This window comes from Meriones unguiculatus, chromosome X (genome assembly GCF_030254825.1).
Source record: "Meriones unguiculatus strain TT.TT164.6M chromosome X, Bangor_MerUng_6.1, whole genome shotgun sequence".
In the NCBI taxonomy this organism is placed as follows: Eukaryota; Metazoa; Chordata; class Mammalia; order Rodentia; family Muridae; genus Meriones; species Meriones unguiculatus.
Genome location: NC_083369.1, coordinates 116,887,193 through 116,906,528, shown reverse-complemented (window position 1 = coordinate 116,906,528; position 19,336 = coordinate 116,887,193). Strand labels below are relative to the sequence as shown.

The window sequence follows — 19,336 nt, the reverse complement described above, 5'->3', positions numbered from 1 at the left end:
AGAGAAGTGTTCAATTTCCATATGTATGTAGGCTTTTAAAATATTCTGTTGTTGTTGAGGTGTAGTTTTAGGCCATGGTGGTCTGATAGGATACAAGATTTATATATTCTTGTGTCATTGAGGCTTGCTTTGTGCCCAACTATATGGCAAATTTTTGAGAAGGTTCTATGAGGTGCTGAAAAGAAGGTCTACTCTTTTGTGCTTGGGTGAAAATTTCAGTAGACAGCTATTATTTCCATTTGATTTAGGACCTCTATAACTGTTATTATTTCGCTATTTAGCTTCTGTCTAGAACATCTTGCCTTGGTAGGAGAGGAGAGTTGAACTCTCCCACTATTAAGGTGTTGGGATCTATTTGTGATTTAAACTTTAATAATGTTTCATTTACAAATGCAGTTGCTCTTGTATTTGGGTCATATATGTTCAGGACTATGATGACCTCCTGATGGATGTTTCCTTTCATGAGAATGAAATGCCCTTCCTCATGTTTTTTAATTAATTTTGGTTGAAAGGCTATTTTTTTAGATATTATGATAAATTCTACAGCTTATTATCTGGGTCTATTTGCTTGAAAAACATTTTTCCAGCTGTATCCCACTCCCTCATTCCCTCCCAAATCCTCCCTTCTTCCCTCATCTCCTTCCTGCACCTTTCCAAGTCCACTGATTGGGGAGGACCTCCTCCCCTTTCATCTGACCTTGTTTTATCAGGTATCTTCCAGACTGGCTGCAAAGTCCTCCTCTGTGGCCTAGCAGGACTGCTCCTACCTTGGGGGTTGGGGAGGTCAAAGAGCCTGCCATTGAGTTCCTGACAGAAATAGTCCCTGTTCCCCTTACTATAAAAATCCAGTGGGTTACTGAGCTACCACAGGTTTCATTTGAGCAGAGGTGTTGGTTATATCCATACATGGTCTTTGGTGGAGTGTCAGTCTCAGAAAAGACCCCTGTGCTCAGATATATTTGGTCCTTGTGGAGCTCCTATCCTTTCCATGTCATACAAACTCCCCCTTTTTCCTATGATTTCCTGCACTCTGCTGAAAGTTTGGATATGAATCTTAGTATCTGCTTTGATACACTGCTAGGTAGAGTCTTTCAGAGGCCCTCTATGGAAGGCTCCTATCCTGTTACTTGTTTTCTTCTACCTCCAAGGTCCATCACATTGTCTTTCTGAGTGAGGATTGATCATCTTAACCAGGGTACTCTTTCTTGTTTATCTTCTTTAGATGTATAGATTTCACTATGTTTATCCTATCTTATAGGTCTGTATAAGTGAGTACATACCATGTGTGTCTTTCTATTTTTGGGATACCTCACTCAGGATGATCCTTTCTAGGTCCCACCATTTGCCTGCAAATTTCATGATTTCCTCATTTTTAATTGCTGAGTAGTTCCATTGTATAAAAGTGCCACAATTTCTGTATCCATTCCTCAACTGAGGGACATCTGGGTTGTTTTCAGGTTCTGGTTATTATAAATAAAGCTGCTATAAACATGGTTGAGCAAATGTCTTCATTGTGTACTTAAGCAAATTTTCGATATAGGCCTAGGAGTGGTATAGCTGGATCTTAAGGAAGCACTATTCCTAAATGTTTGAGAAAGTGCCAGATGTACTTCCAAAGTGGTTGTACAAGTTTACATTCCCACCAGCAATGGAGGAGAGTTCCCCTTTCTCCACAACCTCTCCAGCATGTGTTGTCACTTGAGTTTTTGATCTTAGTCCTTCTGATGGGTGTCAGGTGAAATCTCAGGGTTGTTTTGATTTGCATCTTTCTGATGGCTGAGCATGTTTATCATGTCTTTAACTGTTTCTCTCCCACTCTACAATCCTCTAGAGAAAATTCTCTCTTTAGATGTATACCCCATATTTTAATTGGATTACTTGATTTATTGCTTTTTAACATCTTTAGTTTTTTATATATGCAGGATATCAGCCCTCTGTCAGATATAGGGTTGGTGAAGATATTTTCACAGTCTGTAGGCAGTCAATTTGTTCTTTTGCTTTACAGAAGCTTTTCAGTTTCATGATGTCCCATTTATCGATTGTTGCTCTTAGAGCCTGTGCTTTGGTTGTTCTTTTCAGGAAGTTGTCTCCTATGCCAATGATTTCTGGGGTCTTCCCTACTTCTTCTTCTAACCGATCTAATGTATCAGGTTTTATGTTGAGGTCTTTGATCCACTTGGACTTTAGTTTTGTGCAGGGTGATAGATATGGAGTTATTTTCTTTTTCTTTCTCTTTATTTACTTATTTTTTTTTTGCGTGTAGATATGGAGTTATTTTCTTTCTTTCTTTTTTACTTTTTTTTTTTTTTTTGCATGTAGACATCCAGTTGGCTGAGCACAATTTGTTGAAGATGCTGTCTTTTTTCCATTGAATGGTTTTGGTTTCTTTGTCAAAAATCAAGTATTCATAGGTGTGTGTGTGGGTTTATTTCTGGGTCTTCTATTCAGTTTCACTGATCTTCTTCTGTTTCTATGCAAATACCATGCAGTTTTTATTACTATTGCTCTGTAGTACAGCTTGAGATGTGGGATGAAGATACCTCAAGGTTATCTGTTGTTGTGCAGGATTGATTCTCGGTTTTTTGTTTCTCCATATGAAGCTGAGAATTTTTCTTTCATGGTCTGTAAAGAACTGAGTTGGTATTTTGATGGAAATTGCGTTGAATGTGTAGATTGCTTTTGGCAGGAGGGCCATTTTCACTATGTTAATCCTACCAATCCATGAGCATGGGAGATCTTTCCATCTTATATCTTCTTCAATTTCTTTCTTCAAAGATTTAAAGTATTTTTTTCTTTTTTTTCAAACAGGTCTTTCACTTGCTTGGTTAGAGTCACCCCAAAGTATTTTGTGTTATTAGTGGCTATTGTGAAGGGTGTTGTTTCCCTGATTTCTTTCTTGGCCATTTTGTCTTTGGTATAAAGGAGAGCTTCTTATTTTTTTGAGTTGACTTTGTATCCTGCCACTTTGCTGAAGGTGTTTATCAGCTGATGGAGTTCTCTGTTTGAATTTTGGGGGTCACTCATGCAGACTATCATTATCTGCGAATAGTGACACTTTGACCTCTTCCTTTCTAATTTGTATCCTCTTGATCTCCTTTATTTGCCTTATTGCTTTAGCTATTATTTCAAGTAGTATGTTGAAGATATATGAAGAGAGTGAGCAGCCTTGCCTTGTCCCTGATTTCAGTGGGATTGATTTAAGTTTCTCTCCATTGAGTTTGTTGTTGGCTATAGGCTTGGTTTATATTGCCTTTACTATGTTTAGGTATGTGCCTTGTATCTCTGATCTCTACGACTTTAAACATGAATGGGTGTGGGACTTTGTCAAATGCTTTTTCGGCATCTAAGGAGATGATCATGTGGTTTTCTCCTTCAGTTTGTTAATGTGGTGGATTACATTGATGGATTTCTGTATGTTGAACCACCCTTGCATGCCTGGGTTGAAGACTACTTGGTCATGGTGGATGATATCTTTGATGTGTTCTTGGATTCCATTTGGAATTAATTTATTGAGTATTTCTGCATCAATGTTCATAAGAGTGATAGGTCTGAAGTTCTCTATTTTTGTTGGGTCTTTGTGTGGTTTAGGTATCAGTGTGACTGTGGCTTCATAGAATGAGTGTGGTAATGTTCCTTCTGTTTCTATTTTGTGGAATAGTTTGGAGAGAATTGGAGTTAACACTTCTTTGAATATTGGTAGAATTCTGCACTAAATCCATCTGGCCCAGGGCTTTTTTTGGAAGGGAGAGTGTTGATGACTGCTTCTGTTTCCTTCGGGGATATAGGACTATTTAGTCTTTCTCCCTGATCTTGACTTAATTTTGGTAGATGGACTCTATCTAGAAAATTCTCCATTTCCTTTAAATTTTCAAATTTGTGGCATATAGGCTTTTGTAGTAAGATCTAATGATTGCTTGGATTTTTTTTAGTGTCTGTAGTTATGTCCCCCTTTTCATTTCTGATTTTGCTGATTTGGATAGTTTCTCTCTGTCTTTTAGTTAATTTGGCTAAAGGTTTGTCTATCTTGTTGATTTTCTCAAAGAGTCAGCTCTGGCTTTCATTGATTCTTTGAATAGTTTTATTTGTTTCTAATTGATTGATTTCTGCCCTGAGCTTCATTATTTCCAGCTGTCTGCTCCACTTAGGTGCATTTGCTTTTTTTTTTTTTTTTTTTTTTTTTTTTTTTTTTTTTTTTTTTTTCTAGGACTTTCAGTTGGGCCATTAAGTTGCTTGTATGAGACGTCACAAATTTCTTCTTGAAGACACTTAGTGCTATGAATTTTCCTCTGAGCACTGCTTTCATTGTGTCCCATAAATTAGGGTATGTTGTACCTTCGTTTTCATTGAATTCTAGGAAGTCTTTATTTCCTTTCTTTATTTCTTCCTTAACCCACCTGTCATTGAGCAGCAAGTTGTTCAGTTTCCATTTGCTTGTAGGCTTTTTTCTAATCCTATTTTTGTTGAGGTACAGCTTTAGTTCATGGTGGTCAGATAGAATACAGGGAATTATTTCAATCTTCTTGTATCTGTTTAGGCTTGCTTTGTGACCAACTATATGGTCTATTTTGTAGAAGGTTCCATGCGGTTCTGAAAAGAATGTATACTCTTTTGAGTTTGGGTGGAAAGTTCTGTAGACATCTCTTAGGTCCATTTGATTTAGAACCCATGTAAGTGCCTTTCTTTATTAGGCTTCTGTCTAGATGATCTGTCCCTTGGTAAAAGTGGAGTGTTGAAGTATCCCACTATTAAGGAGTTGGGATCCGTGTGTGATTTGAGTTTTAATAATGTTTCCTTTATGAATGTATGCGCTCTTGTATTTGGGGCATAGATGTTCAGAGTTGTGATGTCTGCTTGGTGGATTTTTCTTTTGATGAGAATGTAGTGCCCCTCCACATCTTTTTCGATTAAAGTTTGGTTGAAAATCTACTTTATTAGATATTAAGATAACTACCCCAGCCTGTTTTCTGGGTTCATTTGCTTGAAAGACATTTTTCCAGCCCTTTACTCTGAGGTAGTGTTTGTCTTTGTTGCAGAGGTGTGTTTCTTGGATGCAGCAGAATGTTGGATCCTGTTTCCACAATCATTCTGTTGGTCTGTGACTTTTTATTCTAAAGTTCAGTAATTGATGTTGATAGAAATTAGTGACCAATGAGTGTTATTTTCTTTTATTGTGATTTGGTCGTGTTACAGTGTTTCAATTCTTGTTTTGTTTTAATTCTTTGTTGTGAATTTATCTATATCCTGTGCTTTCTTAGGTGTAGTTGTTTTCGCTGCATTGGAGTTTTCCTTCTAGTATCTTCTGTAGTGCCTCAGCCCTCCAATACCTGTGTAGATATTGTTTAAATATAGTTTTGTCATGGAATATTTTGTTTTCTCCATCAATTTTGATTGAAATCTTTGCTGAGTATGATAGTTGGGATTGGCATCTGTGGTCCCTGAGAGTCTGCATGACATCTGCCCAGGCCCTTGTGGCCCACCATACTTTTTGTTGAGAAATCTTGTGTGATTTTGATAGGTAGTTATATGTTACTTGGCTTCTTTCCCTTGCTGCTTTTAATAGTTTTTCTTTGTTCTTTAGACTTAGTGTTTTGACTATTATGTGACATGAGGAGTTTCTTTTCTGGTCTAGTCTCTTTGGTATTCTGTTGGCCTCTCGTATGTTTATGGACATTTCAGTCTTTAAGTTGGGAGAATTTTCTCCTATTTTTTTCTGGAAAATATTTCCTGCACTTTGGAACCCAGAATCTACTTTTTATCTATTCATAATATTCTTAGATTTTGTTCTTTCATCGCATCCTTGATTTCTTGGATAATTTGTGTTTGGGTCTTTTTCAATTTTACTTTTTCTTTGAAAGATGTATTAATTTCAGCAACTGTATCTTCAGTGCCTGAGATTATCTATTCCATGTCTCGTGGCCTGTTGGTAATGTTTACCTTTGTGGTTCCTGACCAAGTTTCTAAGTTCCTCAGCTCCTGGGTTTTCTTTGTTTGTATTTTCTTTATTGATTCTAATTCTGTTTTAGTGTCTTGCACCATTTCTTTCATGTGTTTGAATGTGGATTCCTGTCTTTCTATGATGGCCTCTATTTTGGTGTTGTCATTGTTCATTTCCTCTCAATATGCCACCCCTTGTGCCTTTACATGTATCTCTATTTGTATGGCTGTATTTGCTTGTATTTCTTTGAGACCTTTATTCATTTCCTCTTTATGTGCCTCTAATAAATGATTAAGAATAAATTTAAGATAATTTTCCTGTGATTCCAATGAATTAGTATATATTTTGATATTTGGGGTTGTTGGTGGAGCCATGGTGTCCTGATTTTTATTGGATGTGTTTTTATATGGACCTTTAGCCATCTGCTTATCTTAATTTTGATGTTTATTTCTTCAGGCTACACTTCAAACAGGGTCCAACTGTCTCTGGTGTCTGGGCTGTTCTTCAGGAGGATCAGAGAGATCCACTGTTTTGACAGTGTGAGCTGGTGTTTCAGCTGTAGCCAAGGACGGAAGTTTTCAGGCACATACGTGTAAGTAAGGGGGTATGTGTGGAAGTGTACTGGAAGGACAGGGTGTTAGAGCATGTAGATGCCTCATAATGTAGAGCTTTACTGTACGAGTGTGCGCTGGCATTATTCATGTGCAATGTACATTCACAGCTGTCCTGAATACCTCAGTGTTCTACAGGCCTGTTTTACTATACTCCTGGTGTTCAGATATTTCTGTGCTCCAGGAAATGTTTTCCTGGACTCCACTGGTAGGCCAACAGAACAGGTGCTTCAATTTTGAGAATGCTCTCCTAAGAATCCCTATGTTGCCCACCGTGAGGGTGTGGATGAAAGGGAAGTGATGTCTGGCTGCTACTGTAGAGGGATCTTGGATCTAGGGCTCTGCATGCACTCACTTGGAGGTGCACTCACTATCTTATAGGTCTAATCAGGAAGGACATGGATTCCTCCTGTTCTCTTTTCTCAGATATCATCCCTCAGGAGAAAATGAGAGTGTAGGAAATCTGTTAGCTCAGTGGTGTCCACTGTTTATCAACATTTGCACAAATATTTTTATACTATTCCCCTGTTCCATGTTAAAAAAACAAAAACAAAAACAAACAAACCAAAAAAAATCCTCACTGCTTCTCTTCTCTATTTCAAACTCTCTTTTAGTATCCAGTGGTGTCGTTTATAATACTCTCCATTCTCAGGCTCCTATATAGGGTGCCAACAATGACCAAGCCCTCTTGGTCATGCAACAGGGAATACAAGAGGAGGTGTGGGGAGGAAAAGAGAAAAGTTAGACCAGTGAATCTCAGGACTTCAGAAAGTGAAAGAATCAGACTAACCCTATAACTTATATTTCTTTTAATTGTCATGAAACTTATAATTTTAAATTGTAGGCCCATGATAAACTAAAGTCTATCAGTACTTTTCCAGAGAACAGGAGATTGTAACAACCCTCCTGATCCTAGCCATTTGCACCGATGGAGATAAGGAAATGAACAAAGAAAGACCTCCACCCGATTGCAGAAGAAGATAACATCATCTAGCAGCCGATCCAGATGGTCCTAACTCCCCTCCCAAATAACCCCTGATTTTTTGACCAAAGGCATGTACCCCTGCTTTTTGGAGAGGCCACAGGATGAGCAAATTACTTTTCCCACGTTTAACAATGGCCTAGTCTGACCACAGGATGTAATAATCCTTTTCCCACAATTAACAGTGGCTCAATCTGCACGTATCAGGAAAGATATGATATCCCCCAGATGTCTGGGACAGACCTGACCTGGTTCCCCAAATAGACCATATATATACTACCATGCTGTGAAACCTGTAACCCCCTCTATCCCTACAGTGTTTCCTTTAAAAACCTGAGGCTTTCCTAACTTGGTGCTGACACTAGCCTGATTGCAGAGTTAGCCCCCTGACTTGGTGCTGACTCTAGCCTGATTGTAGAGCTAGCCCCATCATGCAATGGCTTGAATAAACCTCTTGCATTTGCATCAGTTGAGTCTTCTCAGATCCCCTCAACTGTCTCCCCAGAAATTAGGCTCTTGCTGGGCCTAACAAAAGGACTGAGGCAAGTTAGTTTTTCCTCTTCCTTATTAATACACCACAAAATCTCTTACTAGCATACAACATGAGAATTTTTCCTGTGCTGCAAATCTGTCTAAACAATTGTCAAGCTATATTTTAGGTAATTGGACTGGAGAATTCGATACTACGATGGAGCAGCTGAGAGTGGCCATTGTCACAGTAAATTCTACCAGAGTGGACGCAGGACTAGCCACAGGATTATCAATGGATTGCTGCAGCCATGAATCATCTGAAGGAATGGGCGGGCATGGGAGTGTTAGCAGGCCTTCTGGTGTTGGTCTCCTTGGTTTGCCTGTGGTATATATGCAAGATTAGAGCCTCACAACAGTGTGATGCAGCCATGATCATTCAGGCCTTTACAGCCATTGAAGCAGGACACTCTCCCCAAGCATGGTTGGATACCATAAAAAGCTAAAATGATATGCTCAGGATGCGAGGCTAAGCACTGCACTCAGGGTCAGCCGCTTTGGACCCAGAGAAGAGCATGTCTGATTGCATGCGGGTTGATGCCCCAGGTCCCGCCTCTGAGAAAAAGGTATCGGACGGGTCTGATGCTCTTTGGGTGGATGACACCTAAATGAACATCTGTACAAAGTCCCAATTTATTTCTAATATCAGAGATCAGACCTCTACTCTTGCCTGATGCTTCTAAAACAAAAAGGGGGAACTGTAGAGAGCTGCGGAATGCTATGCCTTAAAGATGGAGCTGGTTTCCGCCTTCCACCTTCCCGATGGTGAGTGCTCTCTGTCATGAACAATTCCACATTTGGCTAAGGCTGAGGGTCTGGCTTGCTTCCATGTATGTGGACCTATCTGCATTGCCCCCGTGGCACGTCTGGGTTGGCTACCCAGAGGCTATTTAAGCTGTGGGATGGCTTTCCCCGGGGTCCGAGGATTGTTCAATGTTCCTGAATAAACTGCATTGAAAAAAAAAAATAAAAAATAAAAAAAATAAATAAATCATTAGATCTACTCAAAAAAAAAAAAAAAGGATCTGAAGAAAGAAACTGAAAGTGATATTTGAAGATGGAAAGGTTCCACATGCTAATGGATCTGTATGAATAACAGTGAAAATGGCCACCCTACAAAAAGCAATCTATAGCATCAACACAATTCCCAACAAAATACCAACATAATATTTTACAGACCTTGAAAGAACAATTCTCAATTTCATATGGAAAAACAAAATCTCAGAATAGCTAAAATATTCCGGTACAATAACAGATCTTCTAGAGGTATCTCCATCCCTGATCTCAAGTTGTACTATAAAGCAACAGTAATAAAATTGACATGTTTCTCGCAATGAAACAGACTGACAGATTTTATGGAATCAAATCAAAGACCCATAAATAAACCTACACACCCATGGGAACTTAATTTTGACAAAAAAAAAAAAAAAAGCCACAACCATACAATGGAAAAAAGACCATATCCTCATCAAATGGTGCTGGTCTAACTGGATGTCGATATGTAGAAGAATGCCAAGAGGCCCATATTATTACCCTTCACAAAAAGAAAAGAAGAGAAGAGAAGAGAAGAGAAGAGAAGGGAAGAGAAGAGAAAAGAAAAGAAAAGAAAAGAAAAGAAAAGAAAAGAAAAGAAAAGAAAAGAAAAGAAAAGAAGGCAGGCCATATACTCTTTAAGTGATTTTTAGCACCTTTATTTTCCGTGTAACTGTTTTAGAGATATACCAATTCTTAGTAGTTCTCTCAAATACTACTACAGTATTTCACATAAGCCAGGAATTGTAAGTTAGCGCTTAAAAGCTATTTCGCCCCTAGCCAATTGCATGTACCTTTGGGACTGACTACAATTCAAAAGATTCTTTATACTGCAGATTCTGTTAAGATGATTAAAAAAAACTCACAGAAGAGTGTTGTGTAAATTTTGTCCCTATTTTCAGGTTTGTTTGTTTTTTTTGTTGTTGTTGTTGTTAGCAAAGCTGGCTTTAACTGTCAGAATTCATTTTCCACAGTGTTCTTTGCCTACTTACCCTGGCCTAGTACTGGTCTGAAGATTTTCATGTCGTTTAATAATCACGGTAGTCCAGGACTACACTTTCATTCCTTTTTTATAAAGAGGAAAACTAAGAATTGGTATATTAACATGCCTTTTGAAATTATCTCAAAGAAAGTGTGTTGAAGTATGGGCATCCCTTCTGATATCATCTTCAAAATTAAAAAAGTAGATCTAATATCCCGACTTCTGTGACTCATCATTGTATGATATTGAACTCTTGAACAACATACATATTTTAAAACCACTGATGTGGCCTTCATTCTAGAATGAGTATTACAGCCATAGTTGGTGAGGAAAGTTGAGAGTTTACACCAATCTACAATGTGAAGCTAGCCTTAAGAAGAGCCAGGTAATCTATGCAGACTACTCAGCTTCTCATGTTTTTTGGATGCCTACCCACAGAAAGCAAACAAGTGTAAAGTCCAGGTTTTGCTAAATTTCAGCCATAAGCTGAAAGATACAGAGATTTTCTTGGAAATCAAGATATAAATGAAAAATTTGGTTCTCATTTACCAGGGAAAAGCATTCAGAAATTCACATATGATCATACTACAGGAATGAATTCAGGAACAACAGACTGAAAATCATTTCTCTCTCAACATTTAAACTGTTGACTGGAATTAAGAAACTAAAGTATCTAAACTTACCTGTTAAACAAAAATAAACGTAGTTATTGGTCATGTTATGAAGATTCGAGGGGGTAATTTATTTAAAATTTCTAGATGAACCATATGTAATGAGAGCACAGTAGTGGTTCCCTGTACCTCTTTCGCACTTGCACACCTGTGACCTTCCTCCCTTAGCTACAATGGAAACACCAATATCTGCTCTCAAAACTGTGTGGACCTCTCTTATCTTCCTGAAGAATACTCCAGACACAAAAGAAAGACCTACACAGTCTGAAATACAAACTAGGAATAAATTGAGCAAAGGTTACAGATAAACAGATAGCTAGAGGTTGGCATAAGAACACATCCAACAAAAATCAGGACATCATGGCTTCACCAGGAACCTCAAATGTTAATGGACATGCTAATTCATTGGAAAAACAGGAAAATTATCTCACTTCAAGGCTCATCAATATATTAGAGGCACAAAAAGAGAAAATGAACAAAGCTCTTAAGGGAACAGAGGCAAATACAGCCAAACAAATAGAGGCACGAGTAGAGGTATATAGAGAGGAAATGAACAAAGCTCTCAAAGAAATACTGGCAACTGCAGCCAAATTAATAGAGGTACAATTAGAGGCACAATTAATGGCATATAGACAGCAAACGAACAAAAAATCAGAGGTCATCATGGAAAGACAGGAATCCATATTCAAACGTATGAAGGAAATGATGCAAGACATGAAAACACAATTAGAATCAATAAAGAAAACACAAAAGAGAAAACCCTAGAGTTGGAGAACTTAGAAAAATGATCAGGAACCACAAAGGTCAGCATCACCAACAGGATACAAGAGATGGAATAGATAATCTCAGGCGCTGAAGATACACTAGCCAAAACTAATACATTTCTCAAAGAAAAAGTAAAATGAGAAAAGTTCCAAACACAAAACATCCAGGAAATCAAGGATAGCATGAAAAGACAATATCTAAGAATAATAGAAACAGATGAAAAAGAAGATTCCAAGGTCCAAGGTACACAAAGTATTTTCAAGAATATCATAGAAGAAAAATTTCCCAACTTAAAGAAAGAGATGTCTATAAACATACAAGAGGCCTTCAGAACAACAAATAGACTAGATCAGAAAAGAAACTCCTCAAGTCACATCATAGTCAAAGCACTAAATCTACAGAACAAAGAAAAAAATATTAAAAGCAGTAAGGGGAAAAGGCCAAGTAACATACAAAGGTAGACCTATAAGAATCACACCAGACTTCTCCACTGTAACTATGAGAGCCAGAAGGGCCTGGACAGATGTCATGCAGAATCTAAAAGACCAAAGATGCCAATGCAGACTACTATACACAGAAAGCATTCAATCAACATAGATGGAGAAAACAAAACATTCCATGACAAAACAAAACTTAAACAATATCTACACAGGAACCCAGCCCTACAGAAGGTACTATAAGGTAAACTCCAATCCAATGAAAACAGCTACACATAAGAAACCACAGGACATAGATAATTTCACAACAGAAAAATAAATAAAAGAAAGCAAGCATAGAAACACAGTAACATCACTAACTCCACAATAAAAGGAACTAATATTCATTGATCACTATTAACTATCAACATCAAGGGACTCAACTCTCCAATAAAAACACACAGACTAAAAAATGTTTGGAGAAACAGGATCCAACATTGAAATTTATCAACATTTTGAACATCAACACTTTGAGTTGTCTCAAAATCTAAAATTAATATGCGCCTAGCCTATTTTAAGAAAGAGAAAGGCTGTACTGAATACAAGGACTTACAATAAAAGTTAAAATGATATATTTTAATTCTCAGGGGCATCATCGTATTGTTGAGGATATCATCAGTAATTATTCATTACATAAATCCTGTAAAAAACACTACCTTAGCTCAGGATTCTGAATTTCAACTTACAATAAAGTGGCAATCTCTCTCTTCTCTGTGTTCTCCTCTCTCTCCTTAAATGCAATTTTGTTTTTCCTCTTAATAAAGGGGAATGTTATATTCTCCTTTATGAAGTAAAAGCTGCTATTCACCAAAACTGACTTTCTATATGAACCTGGACCACTGTTCTAAGCCCAGCTACTGAAAAGGCTAGCAACAAATTGTCAATCCTGACTCATGATTTTCTTTTAAAAAATGTGAAGAGTTCACAGTATCACTCAGTGGTAGAACACTTGCCTAATGTGTGCAAAGACCTAGGTTTTTCCTAATACCAAATAAATAAATAAAATTTAGATTGCTCATGGTGGCCCAAGGCTTTGTTCCTGTTTTCACTTGTTCTGTTCTCACAGTTCCTTCCTTCCCAGTCTCCTCAATCTGGCTACTCCTGAGGCCCAGAATATTCTTCAAGGGCTCCACAGGCTTAACTCCCTGTTTCTTCAAGTCTTTGTTCAGATGCTTGATTCTTTAGTTCTTGTCATTATTAATTTTTACTTTGTATTCAGAGAGGTGTTTCAAAATGATACTTTCACACATATGTATCATTGTAGTTCATTGTTCTATACCTTACTTCCCTTGTCCTCCCTTTCCTTCTTACTGGCCTCTTTGTTCTCCACTACTGCTCCAGTAACAAGCTCAATGCACCCTTCTGCTTCCCACACATGCACAGAATTTGACTCAATCTAAATGGGTCACACGATTGTGTAATGGTTCTCTTCCAAACTTAATGAAATGTAAGGGAGGGATTCCCATGGAGGGAAGGATACGACCTAACTTACTCTTGTAGCCTCTGAATAGAACTCACAGAGAAGGCACTTGATAAATATTTCTTCACTGAAAAACCAAATTCACAGTCGGGCGGTGGTACACACACCTGTAATTCCAGCATTCAGGAAGCAGAGGCAGGAGGATCTCTGTGAGTTCAAGGCCAGCCTAGTCTACATAGTAAGTCTAGGAGAGCCAACTCTACACAGAGAAACCCTGTCTCAAAACCCATCCCCCCCCCAGAAAAGAAAAAAATGGAAAAGCAAATTTACTAGACATTTCCAATCATCTTAAAGATACAGCAAAATTAGAAGGTGTTTTTAGGTTGAAAGTAATTGTATTTGCCCCCTTTATGGAAATAAACATGTAAAACTATGAAGCAGTGTAAGCTTTCTTACATTGTTTATTTTGGACATTTTGTTAGTGTAATGCAAAGTTTATTAGCATATGTAGTTATCCATATATATGTGTGTGCACACATACAATTCCTTCAGAGATATAAAATTTATATTGTAATACTAATTGATTTAGTCTTGGTAAAGAATGAGAGCCATTAAAAGGGAAATATTATTTTTCAATAATAGTTCTGTAACAATATTCTGTAAAAAATGTTTTCAAGGTAGGCTACAGAAAAGAAAAAGTGCAAAGATAAGTCTTGGCTCATTTTCTGCTTCTACTACATAAACATATAAAAGAAGTACACCACATGATCATCTCATTAGATACAAAAAAGGCCTCTGACAAAATCCAAAACTCTTCATTGATAAATATCCTGGAGCAATTAGGGATATTAGAGACATACTTAAAAAATAATAAACATGGTCTGTGAGATTCTATCGAACACCGGCCATAATGTCTAATACCAAAAACATTGATCATTGGCAGAGTCTATACAGAGGGGTAAGAGGATAGATTTATTAAAGCCAGTGCTTGATTTTTAAATCCATGTGCATTTAGATGTAAATCTTTATCTATCACTATGGTCTGGCCTGAATGAAGTTTTGTTGTTTTGTTTTATTTGTATTTCAAAATGTGAAAACTAAAGAATCATAAAACAATTGAACCCAAATAAGCCTTTTTTCATTATTTCTCATAAATAAATGAACTTATCAAGGGCAAAAATCATTGTGTATAAGGAAAAGACATCAATAATCCAAACCTGTTATGAGGAAGAAAGATGATAATGCATGTTAATCCAGTGGTGAGCTCTATTAGGATCCTTGTGCTTTTGTTACACATGGGGGCATTTGTAATGCACACTCATGTTTCAGTTGATTGTTTGAAACCTAATCACAACACCCCATGAATACTCCCTTCCAAATATTGGGGAAATCTTCTCCCACAAAATGTACTCTTTTACTTTGTACTGGCATGAAAGATTAAGAAAAGAATGGAATGTATTTTTCAGTATTGTACCTGAAATTACATGATTAATTCACATTTTATAACTGCTCATACAACAAGAGAAATACAGGTCTTTTTCCAGAAAATACATTTATTCAGAAACCATATGACTAGCTGAAACTAATTAAACTCAACTAAAGGGCTGATATGTAAAATGTGGCTCAATTGAAAAGTCATTTCACGTACGATTATTCCATTAAAATTATTTTCATTTCCATAGTCAAAGTAAACTAAAGTCACCAAGAAAACTGGAATGGCCCCTACTATTAAAACTGACTTTTTGTTGGTTGAAGGTCTGGTTATCTTGTTGCTATGGTAATGTGGAAAATAAAGTCACTCCTTTCCCTTATGTTGCTAGTATAAGATTTGCTAAAGTGTTCTCTTTCTTGAAGCTTGAATAAGAAATAATCACTGCTGATTTGGTTATGGAGTCTTCCCCAGTCCATTCCCATATCAAACCAGTATGTGAAGCATTTCATCTGTCACTAGAGGAACATAAACAGTTAATTTAACCAAATTATATCTCTGAATAAATTCAACATAGTGCTTATAACATACACCTGCTGTGATAAGCTCAGACTATAGGCTGACCTCACATGACACAGAAATATCAACAACAGAGTTTCTGAGAATCTTCTGCTGTCTGTGTGTCCTGAATCCCGGTTGTTTCCAAGAGTCATTTAAATTGTAAACTGCTATGACCTCATGTACAGGGTGGAATAATTAGTAAATAACTAGATACATAAAATATCTTTCCATTTTTCTCTTAAATTACTACAATTTAAGCAAGCACAAATTTCAAATCTCCCTAGTAAACATTTGAAAATTGTGAGTTGCCAGATAAGAACTGGTACGCACAATAACATGAACACTTCATTTCTGACCCTTTCTGATGTACTGCTAGTGACAGAGATGACTTATTCAATAAAAGGAGAATGCAGAATCTTTTTTATCAAAATGATTTTGGGCTTTTTACTGATATCTTTTTATCTCTCACTTTCCATTCAGAAACCACCAAGAATCTCTTCCAGGCTTTCTTCATGGCATTTGTCATATCCTTATTCCTAAAAGTGCAAATAATAAATTGAACAAGGGAGCTATAATGTTGTAAAATATCGCCACCATTTTATCAGAGGAGAAAGCAGATGGTGGGTGTGCATATACAAATAAGCATGGGACAAAGAACAAAATCACAACTGCAATGTGAGACCCACAGGTGGAGAGAGTTTTCCATTGCCCTTTACAACTGTAGGCTTTCAGAGAGCACAGGATGACACCTTAGGATACAAGCAAAATAGAAAAGATTATTATGCAGTTAGACCCACTCTCGCCAACCACCAAAAGGCTGAAGCTATGTGTATCAGTGCAGGCAAGTAAAATCACAGATAGTTTTTCCATAAGAGCACCAGATAAGTATTTCAGCTCTTGAATTCATTTTGTACAGACACATACTCAACCAACTATTTCTGGTTCCTCTTTTGTGTGGACAATTGAAATACTATTGGTACCTGCCATCTCTTGTCTTGCCTTCTCCCAGAGCCTCTGTGCTTAAAGACCCTGTACCCTGGAGTGATAGAGACATCTTCTGTAGTGTGTGCATGGTTACTTTCTTTCATGCCTGAAGCTACAGGGGTCTGGCTGGGGGGAACTAGGTGACAGAGGTGTAAGTGAACAGTACTTCCTGGTTTCCACAAAGAATTGGCTACTTGCAGAAAACTTTTTCTATGACACTGTGGTTGCCATGACAACGAGGACAAGCCATTCTTTCCTGGTTACAGATGTATTTCTGAAGGATACTCACAGACTGAAGAGGTGAGATCAGTAGACAACCACAGGAAGCATGTAGGTAGGTGCCTTCAGCCAACCTGAGTGACTCTGTGAGCTGACCCTCTGAGTGTGCCCTGGGAGCCTGTGTGCTTGTTCATGGGACAGGAGTTGTTGTCACTACTACTGTTTGAAGTGAAGCCCAAAGGACCCTGCCTTGTCTCTTTGTCCTCAGGTGACAACCCTTTGGTGCCAGCTTTATCATTTCAGGCCATGAAAGCATAGTTCCCCAACACATGTGAATGGATACCTTTTCTCTCTTTGGCGATGATTGTCACTTGTGTGCTTGACAGAATGACTGCATCTGTGTGGCAGCACCTTAATGCCTAGATAGTTGTGGTGTTTGTTGTCTTAGAGAGAAGCTGGAAGGCATTTAAGGCAGAGGTGTATCTGGGCCTCCCTTTGTGGCTGGGGTGGAGGCTTATGAGTGGGAGGTGGGTGCTGACCTGCAGGCTATTTTTGGAAGATTGTTTATAGGAAGTGGTGATACTCTCCGGGCCTGGATATCTGCCACGGGCCTACAAAAAGATACCTGCCTCTAATACTGGCCACTAATGGCAGTTGGGTATACTGAAGTAAAACACCTGGTGTCATGAATACCCGAGGAGAGAGGAGAGGCCAGACATTGTTCCCCCAACAGGCATTAGTATGTGTCTGTGTCTGAGACTTTACAGTGCTCTGAGTTGGGTTAAGAACCAGCTGGGAATTAGAGAGTGTGCAGCCATGGATTCCCCATAACCCACCAACACATCAGGATCCCTCTGTGTGTCTCTGCTCCTCTGTGTGACCAATATACACTATACCCTTCTTGCACCTTCTCATCAGACTTCCTTTAACCCATGTGTCTGTCTTGCACACAGGAAAGGAAGCTATTGTTCCCATCTGCAGAAAATGTGAATAGACTTCACACACAGCAATTGTGCCCAAGTTCTTGATAAAAGGCCTTTGGTCCCAGGGCTGAAGCATGTACTGAGACAGGGATTTCAGTATTCTACTTCTTCTCTTTGTGCCTCTGGAAAAGAGAGCACTGTTTTTGCCAGAAAGGTAACTATCACAGAAATTTCAGCAAAGCCTTGGTTGAAAGTAGTGGTCTGGAGGCAGGTGATGCCTGAAACAGTGGAGGCAGGTGGCAATACCAATAACATTTAAGCAGTCTGTAGGAAGGGCAAGGACTTTCATATGCCCTGGAGCAACAGGCATACAAAGACAGAATACACAAAGGGGGTGTGGGTGGCGGAGTGTGGACTGATATGAGTGCATGCACATCTCTCTATGTCTGGGTTACAGATGATGCCTGAATAGCATGGTTTGTGGGCTTGAACACACACTTTGTATTCCCAGATATGATTTCTAAGTGAAGTATGTGAGTCTGAGAACGTACTGCCCGAGGGAAGCTGAACATTGTGCAGACCTGTGCAGCGTAAAAAGGGTGCATTTTGTAAGTATAACTCACATATCTGAGGTTTCTAAGGGTACCCTGTGAGGCATGGTATCTGGATGGTGGTGATGTGGTTGGGCCTGATGGTGCTCATTCATCCTTGCTGGAGGGCCAGTTCAAGGAAGATCCAGAAGAAGACAGCCTAAGGTACCTGAGGGGGTTATAGTTTCCTCTGTGTTCTCAGGAGACACCTGTGTCCCAACGTCTAGGACTCCAAGGGAGCTGCATCAGAGGGAGCCAGCTAACCATGTTAGATGATACAGCCTCATCAGAGGAAGGGTTCCTGTTGGTGATCACTAAAATGAACTCCATACTTCCAACATACGCATTTAGTGCTGCATCATCCAGCAGATGTGGCCTGAGACACACCTAGCCTCCTTTATGTAGATAGCCACTTTATGCATTGTGAGATCAGATTTGAAGTCAGTAATGCTTGGAAGGGAATGCAACAGGAGAGACACTGCACATTTGCATTGTGAATAGGGGGCTAGCGTGGACCACCAGTAGTTTATGGATACAGGGGTTCAGAAGGAAAGGACTGAGGAATTGAGGAGAATGTCATTGCTCTCCACCCCCTACTTCTGTAAGGTTAGGAATTCCTAGGATAAGATCTGGGGTCTCTATGCTCGGTATGGCCACACTCACAGAGGGGACCTGTTGTAATGGGAGTTCCCAAGATGATTTGTGTCACAGGAGCCCCCAGTTCAGAGTGCTCTGTTTCACTATGGCTCATGGTGCCCTGGTAATGTCAAGAATCAAATTTGCATGCTAGCATGAATAGTGAACATGGGTGGCATGTGGGTCTTTCTTGGTTCTTCCTCTGTGTTGTAGTTCTTCTCAGCAAGCACAGCCTCTGAGGATCAGACAGATGAGTTTTCCCTCAGGTGACATGCACACTGCTGATAGGAAACTGGCCGGCTCAAGGAAGAAGCAGTCAAGAGCAGATTAGCTACCACCATAAACACACACACACAGAGGGAGAGACAGAGAGAGACAAACAGACAGATGGACAGAGAGGAGAAGAAAGGGTTGAAATTACACTGAGATGGTTAAGGGGAGGACTATGTTGAGAGGGACAGTATGGAGGAACATGAAGAGGAGAGCTGCAATACAGATGAGATTGAATATCACGAGACCTAGGGATGGGCACATGACCATCCATATCATCAAGTAGCTACTTTAATTTCCTGTCTAAGACTTTATGGATTAA

The 19,336-nt window shown here is 38.8% G+C and overlaps 1 pseudogene; it reads right to left on the bottom strand.

Moving 5' to 3' along the window:
* LOC132649921 (COP9 signalosome complex subunit 5-like) overlaps positions 1-19,336 on the bottom strand; it is a 45,091-nt pseudogene that overhangs the window by 24,962 nt on the left and 793 nt on the right.